Source organism: Elephas maximus, chromosome 15 (assembly GCF_024166365.1).
Source record: "Elephas maximus indicus isolate mEleMax1 chromosome 15, mEleMax1 primary haplotype, whole genome shotgun sequence".
NCBI lineage: Eukaryota > Metazoa > Chordata > Mammalia > Proboscidea > Elephantidae > Elephas > Elephas maximus.
The window spans coordinates 15,335,206-15,352,682 of NC_064833.1; the positions used below are offsets into that span (position 1 = coordinate 15,335,206).

The 17,477-nt window shown below is 44.2% G+C and overlaps 1 long non-coding RNA gene across 18 annotated transcripts in view; it reads right to left on the reverse strand.

The window, feature by feature from the left end:
* Positions 1-1,461: 1,461 nt before the first annotated feature.
* Positions 1,462-17,477, reverse strand: part of LOC126058859 (uncharacterized) — a 231,464-nt gene continuing 215,448 nt past the window's right edge. For 13 of the 18 annotated variants that reach the window (XR_007513302.1, XR_007513300.1, XR_007513316.1 and 10 more), the window contains one exon: positions 3,563-13,138. This is a non-coding gene — a long non-coding RNA (uncharacterized LOC126058859). The other 5 variants (XR_007513305.1, XR_007513301.1, XR_007513318.1 and 2 more) reach the window with 5 other exon arrangements.

Here is a 17,477-nt window from a genome sequence, read left to right on the forward strand (position 1 = left end):
AGATATAGGTTTGGTTATGGATATTTCTATATTCATAATTGTAGGTGCTGTATGTATATATTAGGAAACGCTGGTGGCATAGTGGTTAAATGCTACGGCTGCTAACCAAAAGGTCGGCAGTTTGAATCCACCAGCTGTTCCTCTGAAACCCTATGGGGCAGTTCTACTCTGCCCTATAGGGTCGCTATGAGTCGGAATCGACTCGACTGCAATGGGTTTGATCTTGGTTTGGTATGTATATTGGAGCCCTGGTGGTGGAGTAGTTAAGAGCCTGGCTACTAACCAAAAGGTTGGCAGTTCGATTCCACCAGCCACTCCTTGGAAACCCTATGGGTCGGTGCTACTCTGTCCTTTATGGTTGCTATGAGTCGGAATTGACTGGATGGCAATGGGTTTGATTTTTGATTTGGGGGAATGTATATTAATAGAGAGAATAGAGCACACAAGGGGCCCAGTCATGGAAACTTCTTAGACATGACCAAACACCTCACAGGACAAAGTTCCTAGGCTCAAAGGTGAAGGACCATAGACTCGGGGGACATCTACATCAATGGGCACAACATAGTTCATAAGGAAAACTTCTGCTTCCTACTTTGGTCAGTAGCATCTGGGGTCTTAAAAGTTTGCAAGCTGCCCTCTGAGATACAACTGTTAGTCTCTTCCAGTCCAGAGGAGAAGAGAGTGAAGAAACCCAAAGACTCAAGGGAGCAATTAGTCCAAAGGACTAATGGACTGCATGAACCACACCCTGCATGACCCTGAGACCAGAAGAACTAGATGGAGCCTGGCTACCGCTACCTACTGCTCAGACTGGGATCACAACAGAGGATCCTGGACAGAGTGGAAGAAAAAGGTAGAACAAAAAAACAAAATGCACAAAAAAGACCAGATTTACTGGTCTGACATAGACTGGTAGAACCCCTGAGACCATGGAACAACCCTTCTGACCTGGAACTGAAGTCATTACCGGAGACCACCTCTCAGCCAAACAATACACAGACCCATAAAATAAACAGTAACACCCGAGATGAATGTATTCCTTAGAAAAATCAATTAGATGAGTTCAAAAGGAAACATTTGCCCAAAAGCAAAGATGAGAAGGCAGGAAGGGGTAGAATATTCAGACGAAAAGAAATGGGGAACCCAGGGCGGAAATGGGGAGAGTGCTGACACATTGTGGGGAATATAAACAATGTTGTGGAACACTTTATGTACAAACTATCGAATGAGAAACTAATTTGCTCTGTAAACTTTCACTTAAAGCACAATTTAAAAAAAAAAAACAAACACCTACAACTGTTTCTGTGAATGATGATGGAAAAATTTGGAAACTGGATAGTGGTCATGGTTGCATAACACAGTGAATGTAATTAATGTCACAGAATTGTACATGCAAGAAAAATGTTGGAATGGCAAACGTTTTATTATATAAATGTATTCTTAAAACACACATACACGCGCAATGGACAATATGTTTAAAAAAAAAAATGAATGAATAAAAAGGAAATTCCTACAAGAAAAGAAGCAAAAAGTGCAGAGGATGAAAAGAGATGGAAGCACAGCCCTGGCTCCAGGCATCAAAGTCATGGCTTAAGTCAATCTGGAGAAAAAAGGCCTGTCTACTGGAGGCGCTTCTCCCTCTCTCTCTATCCATCTCTGATACAGACACCATCTTCACTCCCTTTTATTCTTTAATTTCCTCAAAGGGAAAAGGCCTGAGGCTCTGTATCTATTTTAAAGCTGGCTTCCGATTTGCTCATTTGTTGAGGCTCTGCTCTCCCCTAGCCCCCAAGAGAAAAGCCACCCCATCCAGACCCATGACGGTACCTGGTCCTTCCTATGGTCATCATGCTGGAGCCCATCCAGATGTCGTCCTGCTCAAGCTAGAGCTTCTGGCCATGGGAGAAAGAGAGGGGCAGGGGTGACGGCCAATGAAGGCCCTAGAAGGTCCCAGGAAGGCAGATGTGGTAATGCTGGCCCAAAGGCTGGCTCCTCCTTTGAAATATGCCTCAGATATTCCCACATGCTCTGAAAGGCCAGAAAGAGCTCCACAAAAACTAACAAAAAACCTGCTTCCAAGAATTACCATCATCTGCTTCCTCTCTGGCTCCCCATTGGACCGGAGCTCCTGAGGCAGGGTCTCTGTGTTGGGCCACATGTACCCGGTGTCTGAAGACATGGTGTATTTGGTGAATGAGTGGATGGATAGGCTGATGGATGGCTGGATGGGTGGGTGGAAGAGACATAGGAAAGGATGAAGGGAGAGAAGATAAAGGGAGTAAAAAAATATTCTATGCCTTATGACATAACATTAGAGGAAGAAGGGAATTAAAAGCAAAAAATGGATAAAAGCAAAACGTTCCTTGATAGGGAATAGTTGGGGAAGGGGAGCTACAGAATACTACACAGCAGTTAAAGAGAATGAGGTGTGTCTTCTCACAGAGAAAGAGAGAAAAAACATTTCCAAGATACATTGTTGTTATTGTTAGGTGCCGTGGAGTTGGTTTTGACTCATAGCAAGGCTATGTACAACAGAATGAAACGCTGCCCAGTCCTATACTACCCTCACAATTGTTGCTATATTTGAGCTTATTGTTGCAGCCACCGCGTCAATCCATCTCATTGAGGGTCTTCCTCTTTTTCGCAGACCTTCTACTTTACCAAGCATTACGTCCTTCTCCAGGGAATGATCCCTCCAATAATATATCTAAAAAGATATATTATTGAGTGAAAAAAGCACAGATTTTGAAAAACTGGACCCCTCCATCTCTGAATCCAATGCAGTCCACAGAGCTAGAGACATGGCAGGTGGCTGGACCTGGGGATCAATGTTGAGGTGACTGGCTGACTGGTCCGCTGTCTCAGGTGAACACTTCCACGTGTGATGAAAGGTGGGCCGGGCCCTCCCTTTGGGCCTCTGAGCAACAGCAATCTTGTGACCCAGCTTCCAGTCTGGCTTTGCTCCTCAATTTCTTGAAAACACTTATACTGATTTCAGTGTGCCTTACTATATAATGGCCAAAGTACATTGCAAAACAGTCACTATAATTATCCAGGCCTGGTCATCAGGACAACTCTTACTCAATATTTTTCTTGATTTCATAGTTTCAACATCCAGAGGAATAATACCAAAAATCCCACTGCCATCAAGTCGAATTCTGACTCATATCAACCCACAGGACAGAGCAGAGCAGCCTTATAGGGTTTCCAAGGCTGTAAATCTTTTTGGAAGCAGACTACCACATCTTTCTCCCAGCAGGGCAGCTGGCAGATTCGAACCGTCTACCTTTCAGTTAGTAGCCAAGTGCTAAACAACTGTGCCATCATGGCTCCTTCAAGGAATAATCCAAAAACCAAGCCCGTTGCCGTCAAGTCGATTCCAACTCATAGTGACCCATGGATGAGAGTAGAACTGCCCCCAATAGAATTCCCAAGGCTGTAATCTTTATGGAAGCACACTGCCACATCTTCCTCCCAAGGAGCAGCTGGTGGGTTCGAACTGCCTCCTCTTGGTTAGAAGTTGTGCACTTAACCACTGAACCACCAGGATTCCTAGAAGAATAATTGTTGTTGTTAGGTGCCATCAAGTCTGTTCCAACTCATAGTGACCCTATGTGCAACAGAACAAAACACTGCCTGGTCCTGGGCCATCCTCACAATCATTGCTATGCTTAAGCCCATTATTATAGCCACTGTGTCAATGATAAAAAAAAAAAAAAAATTTGTGATACTTCCCTAAAAACCAATTGTTCCCAGTAACCCACCTACACAGTTCTTGGAAAATATGGGGTAAACATTCTGCCTCACAAAGACAACAAGGAAGGAAGAGGGTGAGGAACACGCATCACCATGCCCCTGCACCTCTCATCATTCACACCGAGGGCTTTCTAAGTCACTAAGTTCAAGCGACCCTGTCCCTTGGAGCTACACAGCTCTTTTCAGCAATGCTGGCCAGTAAGGAGGCCCCACATGTTTCAATAAATGGGCTTACTCAGTATCAAGAGACAGTAAGTGGCTTCAAGAGGCTGGAGGTTAGGGGAACTGAAAATGGCCTGGAAGGAGGATGCCAGAACAATCAATTTCTAACATAGGAGAAGGAACGGCTGGGTACCATGCTGCTGCCCAGAACGCTGAAGGGGCTGAGACACGAGAACTGCAAGGCATCCAGGATCACTTTTCCCAAACGTCCAGAAAAAAAATGGAGACAGATGGTCGTGCTGTTGAGAACAGGCTGCGTCCAGTCATGGGGGTCATGTATACACGGGTGTGTATACACACGTGTATGCACACACACACACACACGCTACATACCATACCACACACGTACCATCCACACATCACACACACCACACACCATACACACACTACATCACACACATACCACAGAGAACACAAACACACACACACAGAAGGCTTTCGGGACTCCCAACCAATGGTGGACGCCCCGGTGGATCTCTTCTCCTTTCTTTCCACACTCGCTTTTTTCAGGATCACACCCAATCTCAAGGCTTGAATAACATGGCTCCCAAATATGTATCCCATCCCTTTACTTCCAACTCATATGCCAGCTACTTCCTCAACATCTTCACATGGATGACTGACAAACATCTCAAACCCAACCATTCCAGCCTGACCACCCCCACCCGCAACACAAACAACAACAATGAGCATACCCACTCCTCTCGCTGATTCCTCCACAGCAATAAATGGAAACTTCTTTCTCAACTTGTTCAAGATCAAAACCTTGGGATGAGCCTTTTTCTGACACCTTATATCCCGTCCACCCGCAAATCCTGCCTTCGAGATACATTCAGAGTTTGACCACTTCTAACAATCCCCTCTGCCACCAGTGGGCCAGGCCACTGTCATTTCTCCCCTGGATTATTGCGGTGGCCTACTTGGTCTATCTGCTTCCACTGTTGTCACTTTCAGTCTATTTTCAACACAGCAGCCAGAATGATCTGGTTACAAAGCAAGCCAGATCTGTTTAAAAGCCTCCATTGGCCCCATCTCAGCAGAGTCAAAGCCCAAGCCCTCCCTATGGCCCTGCCGTCATCTCACACCTGGTCTTTGCTGCCCTTTGTGTCTACAGCACCTCTCCCCCAGGGCCACTGCTCATCTCTCAGGGCCCAGAAGAAGCATTTCCTGAAGCCCAGCCACCACAGGGCCTTATAGCCAAAGTAAAGACCACTGGGCTTTAAAAGGAGGACGCTTGAGAGAATGGACTAAAGTGTTTAAATGGGGGAGAGGAAGAAAGGAGAACCAGGCAATGGAGTGAATTCTCTAAGGCAGCTGGGATGGATCGTTCTCGGGATTCTGTGTACAAAGCGGAAGGATGAGGTGGCTGGCCAGGCAGGGAAGGCAGGCCAAGAGGGGGAAGTGTGCAGGAGGCCAGGCCTGCACCTGTGCAGGTGCACAGCCGCCTGGATGAACATACTGCTAAGCAGCTCAGTTTCACACACCAGTGACCAGAGGAATCGCCAGGAACAAAGGCAGAAAGGAGAAGTGGCATTTGATTGTGGCCAGAGGGAAGAAAGAATTCCCAGCGGCTAGCGAGTGAGGAGGGGAAATGGCACTGAGCCAAGCAGCCTGGCAAGGGGGCTGCTCTCTCCCCGTCCCACCTGCCTGTCCCCCTTCCCCTCCCTCGGACAGGGCCTGAGCTCAAAAAGGCACAACAGCTAGGAGGTCCTTTCTCCGCTCTGAGGATTTGGCAGAAGACATCAGAGGGGAGAGAGGGGACCTGCCCCTGATCCTTACTACAGACCAGCAAGTCTCCTGCCGAAGATCTGCCCAGCCCTCACAGGGGCCCTCTGTCGCCTGGCCCAGCTCCTGTGGTCAAGATCCTCACCAGGCCTCCTTCTACTTGAGCTAGCAGCTTACCTTCTACTTAGGGTGGCTCTTCCCACTGGGGATTGGGTGAAGCCTCACACACTTCTCAGAAACGCCCCTCATTTAGCTTTTCAGGGCATCCCTGGGTGGGGCATACAGTCAATATGCTCAGCTGCTAACCGAAAGGTTGGAGGTTCACGTTCACCCAGAAGCATCTCAGAAGACAGGCTTGGCAATCTACTTCCGAAAACTCAGCCTTGAAAATCCTATGGAGCACACACAGTTCTACCTGACACACACAGGGTTGCCAGGAGTCAGAGCAACTTGATGACTTTTTTTTTTTTTAAGCTTTTCAAAGGGACACAGCCTGCCACGAAGGATGTTTTTCCAAGCAAGAAAAGATTTTATCCCTGCAAACCAAAAACTGGTTGCCGTCCAGTCAATTCCGATTCATGGTGGCCCCAAGTGCGTCAGAGTAGAACTGCATTCCACGGGCTTTTCAATGACTGTAATCTTACAGAAGTAGGTCACCAGGCCTTTCTTCCATAGTGCCACTGGGTGAATAGAACTAACAACCTTTCAATAGTACTAGTCGAGTACAAACCATTTATGCCACCAGGGACCAAAACAGTTGCCATCAAGTCGACTCTGACTCATGGTGACCCCATGTGTTTCAGAGTAGAACTGTGCTCCACAGGATTTTCAATGGCCAGTGTTTCAGAGGTAGATTACTAGGGCTTTCTTTCAAGGACCCTCTGGGTGGACCCAAACCTCTTACCTTTTGGTTAGCAACCAGCACGTTAGCCATGTATACCACTAACGGAAGCTGAGCCCTGCCAATGAATACTGTGAATGACCCCAATGGGGGCCGATCGAGAGATGGCCAGGAGGTCAGGGCCAGAGAAAGGGTGACCTGATTACTTAGAGGGCCCTGTCGCTCCAGAGACCACCCCCCTGGAGCCCATTAACAGGCTGCACCTCCCTCTCAGCACTGAGCACCTCCAGAAATTAGATTATTTATTTCTGTGCCTCCTGTTGTCATCTGAGCCCCTCCCTGGACTGCAGGCCCTGTTAGAGGAGTGACCACATCTGCTGTCCACCTCAGTGTCCTCACACCCAGGGAAGTGCTAGGCACACAGCAAGTGCTGAATAAATAAATACACCTTGAGTAAATACCGTTACTCGTGGCCGAATGGACAGGAGAGGAGACGGAAGATCCAGGAGAAATCTGGAGCCACAGAGGGCCCTTGAATGCACACTTAATCCAAATCCTTGATTTCAAACAATAAAATGGATGATAATGCCAGTGCCCCCAACCTGGGTCTCAGGACTCCGAAGTGGGAGTCTTCAGGCTCTTTTTTTAATTGGTCCAAAAGTCTATCATGAATGGCACATTTCTTTTCAAAAAGGCCACAAATGCCAGCAAGCGTTTTTGCTGCTGGCCAGAATCTGATCAGTTGAGTAACACAGATCAGAAACCCTAACTGGCAGATGGATGCATTTTTAGATAAGGAAATAAATACTCAGCAAATGAAGTTTGTTTGTTTGAAAAACTTACTCCTGGGAAAGAGTAGAGAGAACCAACAAAATTCAGTTTCTGGTGTTGCAAATATTGCGAACCTCTAGTTTAAACTAGTGGGTCATCAATTCAGGGCAATTTTGGTCTCCCCTGCCTTGTAGGGGACATTGGGCCATGTCTGGTGGAATTTTTGATTGTCATAACTGGGAAGGGGTGCTAATGGCGTCTGAAGGGAAGAGGCCATGGATGCTAAGCATAGGACAGCCCCTACCACAGGGTTATCCAGCCAATAGGCACAATGCTGTGAAACTCTGGACTCTAAAACAATTCAAGGAAGAAGCCTCAATTCTGGATTTAGCTTTAATGTCTCACATGAATACCTACCAGTGCACTACCATAAAACGGGAACTCCTTCTCCTGAACTGGCCCTGCCTTCCTCTGACCCTGTCCCCTTTTCTCCCTGCCTTCCAACTGCCCTGGCCCTCGTTCCTTGCTCTCACAGTGCTAAGCTCCTTCCCTCCGCAAGGCCCCTGAAACACTACCCTGCTCCCTGGGGGACCTGTGCATCCTTCCTCAGACGGCTGGCTCCTTCCTGTTCTGGAGGTTCTGGGAAACAGACATCTCTCAGAGAAAAGATGAGCCTAGTGTCCTCTTCCCCGGCAGCCTGATTGGTTCCTTATCAGAAGTTGTAATTATTTGAACTGTTTATTCCTTGTGTCTGCCCTCACCCCCAGCCCGCCCCCGCTCCACACACCAGACTGCAAGCTCCCTCAAGGCAAGGGTGATGCTGGCCCTTTACACCACTGTGTTCCAGAGTGGGGCACAGGCCTGGGCTCAGAGTAGGTACCCAGTGAGTATCTTTTGAATGCATGAATGGGTGAGCAGCGCAACAGGGCTGCTGTAGAATCTACCGCTGTGGAATCTAAAGGAACAATGGATGAGAAGGGCCCTGGTCCAGGTCCCAGGTGAAAAATGATCCTTCTATCAGCACATGCCAAGTAGCGGCCCCGAGTAAATCCTGCTGAGGGGAAGGAATTATTTTGCCCTGGGCTCTGTGGGTTGAGCTGCGCCCCCTCAAAAGATATGTTGAAGTTCTAACTGCCGGTACCTATGAATGTGACCTTATTTGGAAATAGGGTCTTTGCAGATGTAATCAAGTTAAGATGAGGTCACATGAGTTAAGATGGACCCTAATCCAAGGACTGATATCTTTATAAAGAGAGGGAGACACACAGAGAATTCCATGTGATGATGGGAACACAGATTGGAGTGACACAGCCACAAGCCAAGGAATGTTAAGGATTTTCAGCAGCCACCAGAAGCTGGGAAGAGGCAAGGAAAGATACTTCCCCAGAGGCTTCAGAGGGAGTGTGACCCTGCTGACACCTTGATTTCAGATGTCTGACCTGCAGAACTGTGAGAGAATAAATTTCTGTTGTTTTAAACCACCTCATTTGTAGTAATTTCTTAACAGCAGTCACAGGAAACTAATACAGGCTCTAACACGCTTTGACAATCAAAGGCATCTGACCGTGTGGATCAAAACGAATTATCGATAACATTGGGAAGAATGGGAATTTCAGAACACTTTATTGTGCTTATGTGGAACCTGTACATAGACCAAGAGGTAGTCATTAGAACAGAACAAAGAGACACTGCACGATTTAAAATCATGTGTGTGTCAGGGTTTTCCTTCAGAGTTTACACTTAGTTGGCCTTGGTCATCTCTAGATCATTTGGTTCTCCTTTTTTCTAATAACTTTAGATTATCTTTTCACCATATTTATTCAATCTGTATGCTGATCAACTAATCCGAGAAGCTGGACTAGATGAAGAAGAACACGGCATCAGAATTGGAGGAAGACTCATTATGTCCAATAACCACCTGTACTCTGATTAAAGTAAAATTGAGAGATTTATTGAAAATATACAGCTTGAGCTGGGGATATACTGAATTCCATGCCGTGAAATCCAGCAATCCAAATGGCAATGCTGCAGTGACATTTTATAAAGGGGGAACAAAGAACATGAAAGTACAGGGCTTGACTGGTATTTAAAAACTTAGATCATTGAAAGATATTACTCAATTGGTAGCAGATCACTACAAGGTGGAACTCCCTGTGGTGGCAGCTTGGAAGGCAGGGCTTCCTGTAAAGGGAGCTTGTGGGTGATTGGCTTAAAAGGACATATGTGCCTTTCTTAGATTGGCTACAGTGTGGTAATCATAAGGGTATGTGACTGGGGTGGAGGGCGGGTGGGCTCTGCAGTGTAGTTACATCATTATTACCAGACATTCCTCTCACAGAAACAGCCTGCGTGATTAGGGCTGCATGGAAGATGGCTGTTGCTAGGGTGAAAACAGAAATAACAACAAAGGAATCATACCCAAACCTCAAGCCAGCCATTTCAGATTTTATCAGGTACCTCAATTTTTTAAATTCCCTGGCACATTCCCTCCCTTTGATCAAGGAATTTGAGAAAAATACTTTGATCAGTTCACTGACCACTATTCCAAAAGAACACTTTCTTCTGCATGGACTTTGAACATATGTTTATTCTGTATGGCTGCTTATTTAATAAGCCTTTAAGATCTCAGATGGCATGTGTGTGAAAAGGTTGTTATTGTTGTTAGGTGCCATTGAGTTGGCTCTGACTCATAGCTACCCCATATACAACAGAATGAAACCCTGCCCGGTCCTACACCACACTCATTTCTAAGGAGCATTCTGGCTGTTCTTCTTTTAAGAAAGATTTGTTTGTTCTTTTGGCAATCTACGGTGTATTCAATATTCTTCACCAACACCCCAATACAAAGGCATCAATTCTTATTCATTCTTCCTTATTCATTGTCCAACTTTTGCATGCATATGAGATGACTGAAAATACCATGGCTTGGGTCAAGCGTAACTTAGCCCTCAATGGGACATCTTTGCTTTTTGACATTTTAAAGAGGTCTTTTGCAGATTTGCCCAATGCAATACATCATTTGAGTCCTTGACTCCTGATTCTAGGGTGTTGACTGTGGACTCAAGAAAAATGAAATCAAACTATGAAGAACATCGTGAAAACGTAGCTGGGCGCTATTTGATGTCTTCACCATGCCATAGCTTTAGCCTCTTGCTTCTGTGGTTTTATTACTTGAGTAATAATAGTGCAGGGCAGGGCACGTTAGAGAAAAACATGACATCTGATGGCTTACTCAAGGAATGGACTCAAGTTTGTCTGAAATATAAGTACTGCCAATGTACATTATTCTTCTCATAGACATTAAATGGGTCTTTTGGGTAATGGCATTTGTCAAACATTTCATACATCATTTAATAGATCCTACAATTATTACAATGGCAATGAGCATTATTAGCCTGGTAAACAATACAGACTTAATCCATGATCTAACGACTGAGGGTAGCCAGCTGAATATATCTAGAAAAGGGAAGTCTGAGGGTAGAGGTGTATGAAGCCAAGTAGCCTTCTGTTGAATTAGTTTAATATCTTGTTCTATCTCTCCTGAGATGTTCAGTCATGTGCTACAGGAGGTGTCAAGAACGGCACAAACTTCTCCTTGCTGTGCTAGAAGGAAATCAAGAACTGTTTTATCATCTAGTACTACTTTGGCAAAGGAGTTCAAAGATTTCTGCTGGGCTGCCATTCCATTAGCAATACTGTCAGCTATTTGTTCCACAGTGTTAGATAAATTCTGGATCACATGTTCTAAGTCAACAACTCCGTACCAAGGAAAAAACACTCTCAAGAAGGAGTAACCCAAGCCAGGGTTTTCCTTCAGAGTTTACACTTAGTTGGCCTTGGTCATCTCTAGATCATTTGGTTCTCCTTTTTTCTAATAACTTTAGATTATCAGTCCAGTACAGGCTTTCATTATAAAAGTGAATATTTAGGGGAACTCCTAAATAACCTATGTACATTGGCCATCTATGCTTCACCCATCTAAACAAGGTAAAGCTTAAGTAAAGAGTTTACTACTGGTGTTTTCCCCTAAATATTCTGATCCTTTACATAAAAATATATATCCACGTGGTACACAAAGCATTTCTGATCCAGTCTGATTATTAGGAAGAGGGATAGTTTGATTTGCTTTCTCAAGCCAATTTTCAGTAAGGAAATTATTGTAAATAGATAATCTCCCTAATTCTGATTGTCTCTGAAGATGGAAACAAAATCAAACAAAATTACCTTATTTGCACTGCAGACGGTTGCTAATACTGTATAATTTCGATTGTTCTTCTCAAAAGAAATAGGGCATCCATCAGCTTAAGTAATCTTAGGACATGTCCAAGTATGAGATAAAAGCAAGGTACTAAAGCATGAGTATGAGAACCAGGTGGATGCTATATAGTTTAACACAATTGGCTCTTTTTCCAATAGCACTAGTATTCACTGTGGCTTTGGGTACAAAATTATAATTAAAGACTGGCAAGGCCAGTGGGTCAGAATGGTCATGTCTAACTTTGGGGATTTGATGACAAATCTAGAAATTAGTCATATCACCTGCACTAGCTACTGAGTGGGCTACTCTAATAAATGTATTTTCATACCAAGCATTAATGGGGATTACGAGTATGAAAAGGAGTATCTTTAAGGAAAGTTTTCTAATGAGGGAAGCTTGTCTAAAAATAGTGTATACGGGCAAAAAAAGCATACAAATAATACGAATAAGGAAGTGGTTTCCTTTGGTTATTGGCATAAAAGACAATGTAACAGTGGACAGAAGGAAGAGCAGAAAAAATGGTCACAATACCAAAGGCAAAATGTATATAGAACCTTCTATGTTTACATTAAAGGTGAGAAACTGGACAATAATAAGCATCATACCAGTCAATAAAATTTAATTTGTATACTAAACCTACTTCAAGGGCTGCAAATATCAAGCAAAGAGCAACTGTCTCGACAGTTGCATTACCATGTGATAATACCTACTTTATGTAGTAAGGCAGTTACCACGAAGATACCCCAGAGTAAGAAGCGAAGTCCAAAAATGTCCTCAATTTCGATTTTCATGATGTTTTGTTAGATGGACTTGGGAAAAACTGCCTTCCTTTGTCGTAGTCATCTGCTTCTGACTACCCAGGTGGCTGAACTTTAGTTTGAGTCCCTCAGTGGAATAGACTATCCAGGTGGCAGCCATGGCCTTCTTTAATTGGGAGAGATGAATCCAGTCTTAATTCCCTGTAATTTAGCAGAACAAGGATTAGTAAGAAGGACCAAAAAAATGTCCCTTCTGTTGAGGTTCTAAAGAATCTTTTCCTTGGTGTCTTTTCCAATAAACATAATCTCCAAGTTGAACAACATGTAATTGAGGTATTTCTTGCTTTTGATTATCAAGATGCCTCCCATTGCTTTAGTTTTATTCATAAGCCCTTAACCTCTAATTCACTGCCTAGAAAGCTTAATTATTTAAATCAAATGACTCCCACAATAGTCACTGGTCTTTTAAATTTCCCTCCATAAATGCATGGCTTCAGACTCCTGCCAACTATGCCAAGGAACATCTAAGAGTAACCACACATACTCTGATTAATGTTGAGAGATTTACTAAAAATATAGAAACAGCTCAAGCTGGGGATAGACTGAATTCCATGTGGTGAAATCCAGTAATCCAAAATGGCACTGCTGCAGTGATATTTTATAAGGGGGGGGGGAGGGACAAAGAACATGAATTAAAGTACTTGATTAGTATTTACAAACTTACATCATTGAAAGACATTACTTGATTGGTGGCAGATCTTCATAAGACGGGACTTCCTGTGGTGAGAACTGGTAAGGCAGGGCTTCCTGTAACAGGAACTCATAAGGCAATTGGCTTAAAAGGACATACATGTCTTCCTTAGATTGGTTATAGTGTAGTAATCATAAGGGTATTTGACGAGAGGGGGTAGTCTCAGGGTAGTTATGTCATCATTACAGGACAGTCCTCCCTTAGGGAGTTCAGTGTAGTTATGTCATCATTACTGGACATTCCTCTCTTAGAAATAACCTGCATGATTAAGTCCAAACAGAAGATGGCTGTTGCTAGGGTGAAAATGAAACTAGCAACAAAGGAATCATACCGAACCTCAAGCCAGCCACTTCAAATTTTGTCAGGTACCTCAATTTTTTAAATTCCCTTACACAATTAACAACCTGCGATATGCAGATGGTACAATCTTGCTTGTTGAAAGTGAAGAGGACTTGAAGCACTTACTGATGAAGACCAAGACTATAGCCTTCAGTATGGATTGCAACTTAACATAAAGAAAACAAAAATCTTCACAACTGGACCGATAAGCAACATCATGATAAACAGAGAAAAGACTAAAAATGAAACAGAGATTTCATTTTACTTGGATCCGCAATCAATGCCCATGGAAGCAGCAGTCAAAAATCAAACGGCTATATTGTGTTGGGCAAATCTGCTGCAAAAGACCTCTTTAAAGTATTCAAAAGCAAAGATGTCACTTTGAGGAATGAGGTGTACCTGACCCAAACCATGATATTTTCAATCACTTCATATTTTCATATGCATGTGAAAGCTGGACAATGACTAAGGAAGACTGAAAAATTGATGCATTTGAATTATGATGTTGGCAAAGATGGAAGATACTATGGACTGCCAGAAGAATGAACAAATCTGACTTGTAAGAAGTACAGCCAGAATGCTCTTAGAAGCGAGGATGACGAGACTTTGTCTCATGTGCTTTGGATATGTTATTTATTAGGAAGCACAAATCTCTGGAGAAGGACATCATGCTTGGTAAAGTGAGGGTCAGTGAAAAAAGAGGAAGACCCTCAAGGAGATGGATTGATACAGTGGCTCCGACAATGGGCTTAAACATAGCAACAATTGTGAGTATGGCTCAGAACGAGGCAATGTTCTGTTTTGTTGTACGCAGGATCACTGAGTCAGAACCAACTCGACAGCACCTAACGCCACCACCACCACCTTAAACAGGATTCTCTAGAATAAAGGTGAGGGGAAGAGCCAGCCAGGATCCCTCTACTAAAACCTCTTCTTGTAGAAGGATGAGGCTGCCCCTCATCCTCTGGCGAAACCACCTTGACCTTCACAGGACCCTAAGGACCACTGGTCAGATGAACACAGACTCTGGTGCCACTTAAAAATCCAAAGGATCTGGGTGGCGTTGGCAGCCCCCAAGGGCTAATGAATACACAGCCTGCATATGGGGTCGCCATGAGTTGGAATCAACCCCAAGGCAACTAATGACAACAACAAATGAGGTGAGTGCTCCGTAAGTGCCCATCGGATGACTGATCAATCAATTATTAAGACCAATGAGCAGAATAGAAGCACTCAGATTTAATTAGCCATCACCACCTCGGTTTATCATCAGCTGGGATTTTCTGATGGGCCATCTAAGAATATCTTGCTGCTCTGTGCACCTCCACGGAATCACTGGTTCTGTTTCCAGCCCAGCTGGAATCATAGAACGTGGGTGGTTCTTGTGGTACAAGGGGGTTTAGGTGCATCATGGTGGAGAAGTGCAGTGGAGCAGCTAGCTCTGAAACACTTTACAAAGTCCTTTCACATCCATTAATTCGCTCATTATTTTATTTAATTATGGAAATTCGGAGGGGCAGAGGCCAAGGTCACATTCTGCAGTTGAAGAAATTAAGTGGGGAGGGATTCAGTGACAGCTAAAACGCCCATGGCTAGTAAACGGGGTGGTAGTTTCCAAATCAGGTCTTCACACTCCAAGTCCAGTGCTCCTGTCTACTGAACTGGATAAAACCAGCAAGAAGCCTGGTGGCAGCTGCCTGGCTATGGCAGTGATAGACTCGCTCACTGTTACAATTGCCTAGCCACAATGTCGAAGAAATCAAGTGTGAAAACAAACCTCACCTGTATTGCCCACCACCCTAACTCAACAACTTGAAATTCTCACTGCTGCCTTCTAGAAGTCCCCTACATGCACAGGTATTTCCATACCGTACTCACGTGAGGTCATGAGCTTTGCTGTGCCACCCAACATGTTATTTCAAGGATTTAAAAATGCTCACTCGGCATTCATTCAATAAACTTTTTTGTGTACCTGCACAGGCCAGGCACGATGCTGGGCAGTAGAGAGACAATGGTGAACAAAACAGACACTGTCCTATCAGGTCAATAGGGAAAACAGACATTTATTAAATAATCAAGCAATTAAATTATTAGAAACTAAGGTAAATTGGGAGTCTTTGGCAGGTACAAATGGTTAACATGCTCAGCTGATAAACAAAAGGCTGAAGGTTCAATTAACCAGGGGTGCCTTGGAAGAAAGGTCTGGTAATCCTTCAAAAAAAATCAGCTATTGAAAACTTTACAGAGCACAGTTCTACTCTGACACACATGGAGTTCCCATGAGTTGGAATTAGCTCAATGGCAACTGTTTCCCCCGCCCCCCACCCTGCCAATGGTAAGTTGTACAAAGGAAAAGTACAGCATTCTCACACAGCTTGTGACAGGACATTCAAAATGATAGTTTCAAGTCTTTCACAATATTGTACCAGGTGAATATAGCACAGTTTACATAACTATTCTCCATTTAGGGTTGGGTTTCACTTTTTATTATCATAAATAAAGCTACCCTGAAACATTTGAAAGTGAAATATCATGATGTCTATAATTAAAAACATTTTAGAAAAAAAAAGATGAAGTAAATTAGCAAACGTTTATAATTGTCTAAACCAGGCAATGGGGATATGGGTGTTCATCATAGTATTCGCTCTACTTTCCTACAGATTTGACATTTTCCTTGATCCAAAGATTAAAAAAAAAAAAAGGACAACTCAAAAGACATTTTCACGAAAATATTTTTCTCCTTTGAATTAGTCCCTGAGGATAAAACCCAGAAAGGAGATCACGAAGCCCAAATATGCAGCCATTACTAAGGCCCTTTTGCTTACCATGCTGACACTGTTGTTAAGAAATAAAAAAAAAACACCAAGCCCACTGCCGTGGAGTCGATTCCGACTCACAGCTACCCCACAGGGATTCCAAGGCTGTAAATCTCTATGGAAGCAGACTGCCACATCTTTCTCCCTCGGAACACTGGTGGTTTCAAACCGACAACCTTTCGGTCAGCAGTTGATCACCTTAATCACTGCGCCACCAGGGCTGTTGTTGTTAGGTGTCGTCAATTTGATTCTGACTCATAGTGACCCCATGTGACAGAGTAGAACTGTCCCATAGGGTTTTCTTGGCCATTTTTTTTTTTTTTGGAATCTTTATGGGAGCAGACTGCCAGGTCTTTCTCCTGAGAAGCCACTGGGAGGATTCGAACTGCCAACTTTTCGGTTAACAGCTGAGCACTCAACGGTTGTACCACCAGAGTTCCTTGCATACCATGCTAGCAAAACCCATCTGAAGGCATCATACGATGGCTGAGAGCAGCATGTCGGCGCACCTCTGCCCTCCAGCCTCATTACGGCCATGGAGTGGGATAGTTCATTTTTTTTCTCATTTACTTAGTGTAAATAGGTAATGGCTATTTTACTTTACCATTCCTCCTGTAGGCATCTGAACTGCTTCTTATAAAATCAGAAAGCCACTTACAGAAGGTGGTTTGGGGTCCAAAGGACCTTTAGTTCACTGGGAAAAAAAAAATACCTGGGCCGATGTTTGGTCCCGAGTAAGTATAGGAGAGGGAAGAGAAGAAAGAAGAGGATCTCTTGTTTCTATCTCCCCTGTTTAAAACTCTGCACCTTGCTTTTATCAGGCCAAAGGATGAGGCCAAAAGAGATGCAGACGCCACCAGCTTTAGGCTCACAGCTCTGCAGGCTTGGGAAGGTGGCCCGCTAAGCAGATGGCTGCCCAGCCTTCTGAATCTGGCCACCCAGAAGCACCCTCAGACGTGTGTCCTTGGCATGGGAAAGCAAGCCGAGGGTGGAGGGGGCCCACGGCAAGACAGAGGAGGACAGTTTTGCTACAGAAACAGCCTCCAAGATACAGGTCAAAGACTTCATCTGGCATTTTTATTCCGGGAGGACCTGCCACGGGTGGAGGCAAAGGCGGAGCACAGTCTGAACCCATGCAATGAGGAATTACTGACTTTGAGGCCACTTTATAAATCAGAGCTCTGATTTAGTTTCAATTCTCAGAGTTGGACATTTACTCTTAACTGGCGAAGCCCCAGCC